Source organism: Tupaia chinensis, unplaced genomic scaffold (genome assembly GCF_000334495.1).
Source record: "Tupaia chinensis unplaced genomic scaffold, TupChi_1.0 Scaffold000278_1, whole genome shotgun sequence".
NCBI lineage: Eukaryota > Metazoa > Chordata > Mammalia > Scandentia > Tupaiidae > Tupaia > Tupaia belangeri.
In genome coordinates, this window is record NW_006159761.1 from 955,095 (window position 1) to 966,869 (window position 11,775).

At 40.5% G+C, this 11,775-nt stretch overlaps 1 pseudogene; it reads left to right on the forward strand.

Moving 5' to 3' along the window:
- LOC102483352 (gamma-adducin pseudogene) overlaps positions 1-8,687 on the forward strand; it is a 12,331-nt pseudogene extending 3,644 nt beyond the window's left edge.
- The last annotated feature ends 3,088 nt before the right edge of the window (positions 8,688-11,775 follow it).

An 11,775-nucleotide genomic window follows, 5' to 3' on the forward strand; every position in this document is an offset into this window, starting at 1 on the left:
GTATGTCAAAAATGACACGTATGTCAAAAATGACACATATGTCAAAAATGACATGTGTCAGAAATGTCATGTGTGTCAGAAATGTATGTCAAAAATGACACGTATGTCAAAAGTGACATGTGTCAGAAATGTATGTCAAAATGACACGTATGTCAAAAATGACTGCTGTGACGGCGCCAAACCTGTCCTTGGGGATCTGTAGTTTCCATAACAGGGAATGTCTCAAAGTATATCGTATGTGATCCCTGAACTAGTTTTGTTTCTTTGTCTGTATTGGTTTTTAGTTTCTCTAATGGTGATACAAAAGGTATCTGCATGGATAATATTAAACCCACAATGTAGAAAATGCTATATGCTATGTAGACTCTTTTGCTATATCTCTGCATCAGTAACAACACAAACATATGCAGTGGAATAAAGTTGATGATAAACACGTAACCATCTCAAGCAGAGACCATATAGAAATATGATAAAGGGCAGCACATTGTCCAAAAAACTGACTCAATTTTTGACTCATTTTTCGTTGGCTCTTGTAGAGCCGTAAGGTTGTTTTTGTTTTTTAGCTTTTTGGATTTTTGGGGTTTTGTCTCACCTTCAGGGCTTTTAACTTCTCCCTCACTATCTAGGGAAATAAGATCCTCTTCCTGTTCCTTTTCAATTTTAGAATCCTTGGTTAGATCGACCATAGTGGCATGGGCTTCTTTTAAGCCTTGAACAAATAGTTTGTGCTGACTAAGCTCTTGTTCGTGCTGACTAAGCTCTTGTTCGTGCTGACTAAGCTCTTGTTCGTGCTGACTAAGCTCTTGTTCGTGCTGACTAAGCTCTTGTTCGTGCTGACTAAGCTCTTGTTCGTGTTGACTAAGCTCTTGTTTATGCTGACTAAGCTGTCTGCTGTCCTATCTCGGGATGATTCTCTGCTGTCCCCTCCTTGGGTGCTCTTCACTGGATCCTTCTTACTCAGGTCCCTGTTCGGGCGCCAGGTCTCCCGACCCTGTTCAGGTGCCACGTGTTCCATCCCTGTTCAGGTACCATGTGTGCCGACCCGGGTGGACAGTCGAACAGGTTTCCTGAGTGAAGGAGTGAGAGCCAGGACAAGCAGCATAGTGTTACAACACGGAGACGACGCCGTGTCTTCAGTGTCGTCTGTTTATTGTGGGCAGCAAGGTACAGCACGAAGACAACGCAGTGTTACAACTCTTCAGGTTCACATCGTCTATTGTGAGCAGCACGGAGACGATGCAGTGTCACAGCTCTCCAGGGTCGTCTGGAGACGATGTAGTGTTACAACTCTTCAGGATCTTCAGTCGTCATCTTCCTGGTCGTCATCGTCTTCCTGGTCATTGTCATCTGGCTACTGTGGGCCAGGCATCATGGTTATATACACACTGGTGGGCTGTGATTGGTTGTAAACGGTGGGTTATGATTGGTTGCTTTTGGACCAATCATGAGGTGCCAGATATGCAAATCTGAGGGATTCTAGTGGCCAATCAGAGCAAGGTTTCGAAGGTCAGGTTCTGAAGGGAAGCCAATCATGGCTTTTGGCATTGTGTAATTGTTTGCTTTCTGAGAAACCGGCTGACTCACTGGTGCGCAGCCTCCCACAGCTGTCATTTACTGAGGACAGTGCAGGGGAGGTGTGAGGCTACTTAAAATTTACACTTGGCAAATCTCAAGTATACCGTGCAGTATGTTTTTTCTTGGTACTCTTAGTTTTTAAAATCTGGGCCACTTTTGTGGTTTCAATTTTCATCTTTTGCATTTTTTTCTTATTTTTTACATTGAATTACTTTACACCTTCACAGCACACAGATGAACTTCTGCAGCATGAGTTTACTGCAGTATCATTAACCATGATTGCCATGCCACCCATTAGATCCCAGAACTTTTTCATCTAGTTTTTCATCTTGTAACCGAAAGTTTGCACTTTTGACCAACCTCTCTCCCTTTCCCCCACCTCAGACCCTGGCAACCACCATTCTATTCTGTGAGAATAAGTCCATTTTAAGTAAGTAATTTGCAAAAAGAGACCGACATGAGTTTGGAGGGATCAGGGTATCTACAAGTCCAGAAATGCAATAAAATACTTTGGAAAGGGAAGCTGAGTCTATTCATTGTTTCTTGAAGAAATGACTAAGTCTAGCCCCTTGAGTTTGTTCTATAATATCCTTAATATTGCCTTTATGACTATCCTGAATTAAGGTTAAGTTTTTCTTAAACTTCACTTCTAGTAACAGCATGTGATGCAAGGCACCTAGTATTGACAGAGCCTCCATTTGTTGCCCTGCTGCACAGAGACTTGGCCAAGATGTTGTTCTCCTTCATGTGCATCTTCAGGCGTGCTCCTATGTATACTGCGGTCTTCTTACTGAGAAATAATCCAAACACCATGAAAGTCAGCATTTTAATATGTACAGTGCAGTGCGTTGCAGTCCACGCAAGATTGTGCAGCCATCACCACTACGTAATTCCAGAGCATGCCATCACTCCAAAAAGCACCCTTACCCACTAGTAGTCACCCATTTCTCCTGCTCCCAGCTCTGGCAACCACATACCTGCTTTCCAGCTGCATGGATTTTCCTATCCTGGACATTTCATATAAATGAAATTATACAGTATGTGTCCTTTTGTGTCTGGATTTTTAAATTTAATATGTTTTCCTGGTTCATCTTTGTTGTAACATGTGTGGAAATATCAGTCCTCTCCAGCCAATAATAATACACTGTAAGGTTCTGCATTCTGCTCATCCATTCATTGGTCTAGCCACTTTTAAGCAGCAATAAAAATGCTGAAAATCAGGTCAGCAGATGGAACCCACATGGCTGGGTGTACAGTTTGAGTCCCAGACCCAGAGTCTTGAAAATCGTGCCAGACAGATACGTGTGTACACATGCCCCAAATCCCAAGAGAGTGGAGGAAGAAGGGATTGCAGTATGGCATCCCCCTGGGAGGTAACTCCTCACTCCCCTCCCCCATCTCTGGCACATGTACACATACATGCCCTATAGGAAGAACAAAATGAAGGTGTGGCAAGGTTCCAAACGCACACATCTTCCCAAGCAGATAAGCAGTCCTCACTGTGCCTTCACTGCCATGGGGAGTAAAGTAAGAGTCTCTCTAAGACACTCTGTTAATGTTATCACGTTTTCCACATTCCTAATTACCCTCTTGGTCTGATTTTGTTATTAAAACACATGCCTGAGCCCATGATTGGGGCTGGCTGAGGTTGGGAGTGAGTCACAGCATGGAGACTCTGTTTGTGACACTTTGTCCAACAGAGTCACCTGCAGCATGCATGGAAGTACCACTGAAGACACAGAGATCTGAGTAAAGAGGAAGAGGTAGTGGCCATACTAGGGACACTCCTGCTAACCCTCTCTTGTCCTCCATATTTATTGGGGCAAAAGAAGAAGAAAAGTTTTTTTAGAGAAAGATGAGTCTTACAGGATTAGGAAGATAATCCCTGGAGCAGGGTGGTTTCAGTATGGATAATGGGGGTTTGGCTAAATGGCACCACAGGCTGAACAGCACTTGGGATTTGGAGGACACATCTAACAGGTCACACATCCATCTAATGGCCTCCTGGACTTTTGAGCAGGTGCCAGGGTCCAGCCTCGGCATGGGTAGGTTATCTCGATGGAGGCAGCGAAGGTGAACAGAAGACAGAGGCCTCAATGCCTTTTGATGCACGTCCTATGCCGGACACCCCTCAAAGATCGCTCTCTGAGGAATGACAACTGCTAGGAATCATCGTGCCTTTTTATTGAAAATGTGATACATGCAAGTAAATGGGTGAGGGTCAGTAAAAGATTTACTCTAAGGAACAGGGTATACAAAGCATGGAAGCAATAATTATAAAACATGCTGTTTGTCTTGTTAGCTCAGGTAAAATCAATCACAGTTCTCAGGATGAGGAAGTCCATTTGTCTGCTGTATCTTCTTCTTAGATCTTGATTACTGGGGAGAGTCTTTTTTTTTTTTTTTTTTTTGAGAGATTTTCACTGTAGGGTGCGTGCGCTCGCCAGACAGACAGAGAGAGACATAGAGACAGAAAGTGAGAAATCACCCCCCAGGGGGGATGGTCACGCCGCAATCCCTTCTCCTCCATTCTCCTCTCGGGATCTTGGGCACGCACGCACACGCGCCCGGCGTGAGTTTTAAGCCACCGGGTCCGGGACACGAACCGGAAATCTTGTCTTGCTAAGTAAAGACACAGTTAATATATGGACTATCTATACATTACAACATTAGAGGGTGAGTCTATGATCTTATATGGGAAAGGAAGATGATCTTGTAGCTCAGGAGACAACACAGGATGTTTTATTAGCAGTTTTTCATAGTCAACAGCACATAGATGAGAAACTCTTTGTAGTTGAAAGCTACCTGTTGCTTTAGATAAGAACTCCCAGCTAAAATGGTTAATCTTTCTGTGGAGCCCTCAGCTTTGTTTATTCTGTTGTCCCATCCAGGCTTTTTCCTCTAATAAATCTGTGGGTTCCTGCATTTTGTTTGTTGAGTCTTGTCAATTAGTGAGTTCTTTTGTTTTATCTCTGAGTCTCTGTTATGTGGTGAATGTGTTGACTTTGCCTAGCATGAGTTAACTTAGGCCTGTAGCTTTAACAAGGGGTATGCACATAAAACTAACCTTAAACTAACTTAGTCTACATATGCTTCTAATGCTAATTTGGTTTATACTAACTTAATCTATATGTTAATTTTGGCTTAAAAACAGACAGGTAGGGGAGTCTTAAATGTCCTGATCCTTGTGTCAGTCTTAGGGAACCACATTCCTACAAGATCACTAATTGGCTTTATTGCAATGGTTGGGGGTGATGTTTTACCCTTGTAGGGTACCGTAATAACAGTAAAACTCACGGCAGAGAAATTGAATACCGGCCAGTTCAAGGACACAAGGCAGAGCTCGTAAACTGGGCCTTGCCTCAGTTTCTTCCCAGTCCAGGCCTTGCCTTAGAATGGGAGGCAGCATCCTTACCAGCTTGTGTTGCCTGCATGGCCCCGTCAAGCAGGAAGACAAGAGGTCAGGCCTTCACCATTTCCCCTGCAGCCATTCGCTCAGAGTTCATAAATCCAGGGTGTTCTAGAAGCATGGTGTTTCTGCTGTTCCCTAACACCTGTTGGGTGTGCTTTCTCTCTGTCTGTCTGTCTTTCTCACTGGTGGAAGAAATTAATAAATAAACTTTTAAAAAGAAGAAATCTTAATAGCAAAATTGAAGGCAAAAGCTTATAAGAGGAGCCCTAAAGTCTTCAGGATTTGTCTGTTTACTTGTTTTTAATATGTTTGCAGATCAAGGGACGGGCTCTTCACTGCATGCCTTTGTCCCATAAGCATTCAGTTGCCTAATCTAACTACTTCTTCCTCAAAATCAAACTTGGACTAAATGAGTGTTTGCAGGGAGAAGGATAGTGATTCAGAAGAATGGCAGCCCTGAGGGCCTTTGAGAATGAGTCCAGAGAGTAGTATAGTGAACAAGGACTTTTTCTTTTTTAAGGAAACACAGCAAATAGATTTTATATTGTCCTGTGCTAGAAACTCAGCTTCAAAGAGAACTAAGAAAGTACCAGGGGGTCACAAGTCACAATTTCTTGGCATAAACATGTAACATTAACTCAGTTGTCACCTATGCTTATCAGGAAAGCTGCACAAGCTAAATCCCTTCCTCTTTCCTATCAAATGCTTTGCAGCATTGAACCTCAAGACTGTTACCCTGTATAATGAGGAATTATGGGTACTGGTTTATAGTCTTATAAGACTGCAACAGCTAGGACAGAAACCTGCTAGTCACCTCCAAGTTTGCCTGATTTTGGCCTCTGGCTTCAACTTCACAGCTAAGAAGTTTCCCCCGTCAGCGCCCCCCTCAGCCCCCAGACCCTGTACCAGCCAGGTAGGATAGCTGCTTTGCTCCCTCTTGCTGTCCTCCTCTGTCCATTCTAACTTTTTCTCTCTCTCTTTTTTTTGGAAAAACAGCTCTCTGCACCCCTTGGGCCTTTCTCTTTTTAATCTCTGTCTTTTTCTCACCTAGGACAGAAACCTGCTAGCCACCTCCAAGTTTGCCTGATGTTGGCCTTGTGCAGCACACAAGTACGCCTTGCAGTTTTCCATTTTCATCCCAATTTAAGTTTTGCAAAGTGACCTTTTCTTTTTCCTACTTTTATTCTAGTACTTTTCTTTTCTTTCTTTTTCTTTGCCTTCTCTCTCTATTTCTATGTTCTACCTTCTTTTCCTTTACTGTACTTTTCTGTTTTACTTCTCTGCTCTTACCCTCTGCCTAGAGTAGCTTAGGTGCAAAGCAGCTAACCATCTGAGCATTATGAGTTTTGAAGAATTCTTTGCACATCACTCTAGGGGTTGAAAAATTAGTAAAATTCCCCTTCACATATCCAATTATAAAACTCCACCTGTGATTCCCACATTTGAGGACTTAGTAAAAGGGAGAAACAGCACAGAATTATTTCACAGTGGGGGAAACACACAAGTTCATAGTGCCTGAATTCCTCTCCAACAAATTGACCATTACCAAATGTCTAAAAATTGAAGAAGAGGCTCAAGGATGAGAGAATCAAATAGTACATCCCCACGAAGGGAACAGTGTAACCTGTCTCCAAGTAGGGAAAATTTAGAGCATATTACTGAAATGTCAGAAAAAGAATTTAGAATATTTATGGTAACAAAATTCTATGAGATGCAAGAGAAAAGAGACATTGAGCTCCAAGAGATGAGGAAGTCCTTCCATGATATGAAAGAATTGGACACCATAAAAAAGAAACAATCAGAACTGTTAGACATGAAGACTATAACAAAGGAAAGTAAAACCTCCCTCAAAAGTATCAAAAGTGAGCTAGATCATGCAAAAGATCGAATTTTGGAAGTAGAAGACAAAACTAATCACGTAGAAAAAATTATCAAAAATACTGACTGAGAAAACAGCCAAAAAAACTGAGGATAATATACAAGAAATACTAGATACCATGAAATGCTCAAATATACAAATAATTGGTATCCCAGAAGGTGAAGAAACTAATAAGGGCATTGATAATCTATTCCACGAAATCCTAGAAGAAAACTTTCCAAGTCTAGAGAGGTACTCAAACATCCAGACCCAAGAAATACAAAGAACCTCAAGTAGAATCAATCCAAGAAGATCCTCTCCATGCCACATTATAGGTAGACTGATCAAAATGACAGACAAAGACAAGATATTAAGATTGGCAAGAGAGAAACATCAAATCACTTACAAAGGCCATCCCATCAGGCTAACACCAGACCTCTCACATCCATACCCTTGCAATGGCAGCTGTATCCTCCATGAAGTGCAGGATCCTTCCAATTTCTCATGAGTCCCTTATCCTGGGAGATGTTGCCTATTACAACTACCAAGGGTACCTTGATGAACAGGAAGAAAGAATTCAACTGCAGAAAATTCTGGGGCCAAGTTGTAAGGTGCTGGTACTCAAGAATCATGGTGTGGTAGCACTTGGAGAAACAGTTGAGGAGGTTTTTCATTATATTTTTAATGTGCAGATAGCCTATGAGATCCAGGTGTGGGCATTAGCAAGGGCAGGTGGTATAGACAATCTGCTTGTGCTGGATTTGAAGAAGTATAAAGCTTTCACTTACACTGTAGCAGCATCTGGAGGAGGAGGCGTGAATATGGGTTCCCATCACAAATGGAAGGTTGGAGAGGTTGAGTTTGAAGGGCTGATGAGGACCCTAGACAATTTGGGGTATAAAACAGGCTATGCTTACAGGCATCCTCTCATTCGAGAAAAGCTGAGGCACAAGAGTGATGTGGAAATCCCGGCAACTGTGACCGCCTTTTCTTCGAAGGCGATACAGTGCCCCTGTCTCCTCTCAAATACATGGCCCAGAGACAGCAGCGGGAGAAAACGAGATGGCTGAACTCGACAAATACTTACATGAAAGTGAACGTGCCTCAGAAGTCTCGGAACAGGGAGACCAGTCCCAGGACCAAAATCACATGTATGAAAGCAGAAGACTCCTCTAACGTTAGTGGTGGCACACCTATCAAAATTGAAGATCCAAATCAGTTTGTTCCTTTAAACACAAACCCTAATGAGGTACTAGAAAAGATAAATAAGATTCAGAAACAAAATCGATATGACCTGAAGACAGCAGGACCACAATCTCAGTTGCTTGCAGGAATTGTTGTGGATAAGCCTCATTCTACCATGCAATTTGAAGATGACAATCAAGGCCCCCAGCTCCTCCTAATCCATTCAGTCATCTCACAGAAGGAGAACTTGAAGAGTATAAGAAGACAATTGAGTAAAAACAGCAAGGCCTGGAAGATGGTGAGCAAGAATTACTCTCAGAAGATGCTTCATCTGTTTCACAAATTCAGTCTCAAACTCAGTCACCACAAAATGTCCTGGAAAAATTAGAAGAAAACCACGAGCTGATTTACAAGAGCTTCATGTCCATGGAAGTGTCGTCATGATAGGAAACAGCAAGAATGATGCGCATGATGTTGAAGAGGAGCTTGCAAAGCAAGTGAGTAGGTTAACTAAGCATGTCCATAGACAACATCAAGATTACCATTAAGTCTTCTGAAAAAATTGAAGAAGTCCTGTCACCTGAAGGCTCACCTTTAAAATCACCATCTAAGAAAAAGAAGAAATTCTGTACTCCTTCTTTTCTCAAAGAGAACAAAAAAAAAAAAAAAGAGAGAGAGAAAGTTGAAGTCTAAATAAAGTCTTTTTGTAATTATTTACAATGTGACATTGCACATTTAAAGCCCACATTTAAATTGATCATTAATATGCAGTGGTAGGCCAGATTGGGGCTATGTAACAAACTGGACTTTAAGAACTAGAAAGAGGTTTTACTAACAAACAAACAAACAAAAACCTTCAAATTAATCTCTTATTTTGCATACCCCAAAATGACCTTGAATTTTTAAACAATTGATAGTGTTAACTAGCTCTACTCTCATAAAGTATTATTATAACTCACTATAAACAGCTATCTGTCTGAATTACTTCAGGCTTCTCCATAATATCTGTTGGAAGGAAACTGCCAGTGAATAGTGAGAATTTTTATTTCTCAACATTTGTTTCACTTGGTAATCCAACTATGATATTTTTATCTTGATTATCAACTGTATCCTTGGGGTCCCCATTGTTTCAGGGGCATTAACAGAGTGCTTTAAAAGCTTCTAAGATACCCTGGCACATAATTTTTTTAAAAAGTTTTAAGAAAAGATTGGTTTGGAATTTTATTCCTAGTATAAAATTTCCTCACCTGAAGTAACCTTGTTTGGCAAAAACAAAGTCATTTTAGTAAACCATAATTTTTGAAAACGTCCTTTTTTATTCATTTAGAAAACCCTTTATTTTTCAACAAAGGGGATTTTGTACACATAACATAGGTTATTTAGTTTAACTCTGGCAAAAACAATTTTTGTATGTTAAGATGTCTGTATACCATTCAGTACAAAAGTGTCCTATCAGCCCATCATTTAACAATAGAGCATATTTGAGGCTGCTTGGTACTGAGTATACTTAAATATAAATCAAGAATCCAGGGACTTGGTGTCAAAAGAGACTAGAGAATATAAAGGTATATCCAGATTCGTATTTGAATCTTATAATGTATTTTTTCTCAGTATCGCTAATGAATGAAGAAAATTTCATAAAGTAACCAAATAAAAAGAATGAAAGGGAAAGTAAAAAATTAAGGGAACGAAAGATGGGACATGAAAAAAAAAATTGTAGTTTGATAAATGACTGCTATTTACAATAGGGTGTAAACTGTAATTTATTAGAAACATTTCCCAAATTTCTAAAATTCTGCTTCTCTGTCATAATCAATGCCTTTCTTAGTTGATATTTCAGTTTCAAAAGCATCAGATCCTTCTAACTTGTATATCATGAAGGGTAGCACTAGAACATATCAGCAGATCTAATCCCACTGGTGAGAAAACTACCGCTTTTTCATTTAAATTTTCTTGATCTTTTTTTTTTTTTTTGAGAGATTTTCACTATAGGGCGCGTGCGCTCACCAGACAGACAGAGAGAGACATTAGAGACAGAAAGTGAGAAATCACCCCCCAGGGGGGATGGTCACGCCGCAATCCCTTCTCCTCCATTCTCCTCTCGGGATCTTGGGCACGCACACACACGTGCCTGGCGTGAGTTTTAAGCCACCGGGTCCGGGACGCGAACCGCGGTCGACTACGTGGGAGTCCAGCGACATAGCCATTACGCTAACTGCTGGTTCCCTTGATCTTTTCATTTAACTTTCTTTCTAATGTAAACACAAATTTAAACCTAAGCTTAATATAGTTCCCCCCCATCCAAGTGATGTCACAAATCAATGTAAAATCAATGATCCAAAATGGGCAGTTAAAATAATCCAAAGTGTTTCTGGAGGGTGAGTTGGCATGCAAAATGTTACACTGATTGCAGTGTGTTCTGGGCTGGTTCTGTTTGGCTGTGTATATACAGTGAGGCAAAGTTGAAACGGAGCCTGGAGATGTCATTCTAGATCTTACTAACTACTGGAATCAGTGTTTTAATCTCTTACAGGAAACTTTCAGTTGCTTAACTCTATATTTGAGGATTTTATTTTTTATGGTCTACATCATTTACATTGTATTACAATATATGTAGAAACAGTAACCTGTGAACTATGCTTTTCCATAACTTTAATATATATATGTATATATATGTAAATGAATGCAATGTGCATAAATATTGTTTAAATGCAACAGTGAACTATTGCACCTTTTGCTAATGCCTCTGTTTACTTGCTTTGACATAAAGAATGAGCCAATGAACCTCTGTGTCCTGTGGAAAAATGTATAAATGTTATCTGATATTGCTCTTAGATGTAATGCTAATTAATGTTAAATCACAAAGAAAAACAGTATTTTAAATATAAAAAGAAGGAAGTTCATAGCAATTAGTGTGCACAAGAAAAAGATGGAAAGGTGGCAAAAGGACAAGCTAACATCATGCCTCAGGGAATTAGAAAAGGAACAACAAAAAAATCCAAAAAAATGCCAGGAGAAAAGAAATAATAAAGATTCGAGCAGAAATAAATGAAATAGAAAATAAGTGAACAGTACAGAAAATAAATAAAAGCAAAAGCTGGTTCTTTGAAAAGATAAACAAGATTGACAGACCATTAGCCAGACTAATTAAGAAGAGAGAAAGGAACCAGATAAGCCAAATCCGCAATGAACCAGGCAACATTACAACAGACATAACAGAAATAAAAAACATCATTGGAGGATACTACAAGCTACTCTATGCCAACAAAGAAGAAAACCTGGATGAGATGGACAAATTCCTGGACACATATAATCTACCAAGACTGACTCAGGAGGACATATAAAAGCCTGAATAGACCAATAACATGCAATGAGATTGAATTAGTAATAAATAATCTTCCAACAAAGAGAAGTCCAGGCCCCGATGGCTTCACTGCCAAATTTTACAAAACTTTTTTTTTTTTGAGAGGATTTTTTTTGCCATAGAGCGCATGTGCTTGCCAGACAGACAGAGAGAGACAGAGAGACGGAAAGCTAGAAATCACCCCACGGGGGGATGGCCATGCCGCAATCCCTTCTCCTCCATTCTTCTCTCAGGATCCTGGGCACGCACGCACACACGCCCAGCATGAGTTTTTTGTTGTTGTTGTTGTTGTTGTTTTTTTTTTTGAGAGATTTTCACTGTAGGGCACGTGCGCTCACCAGACAGACAGAGACATAGAGACAGAAAGCGAGAAATCACCCC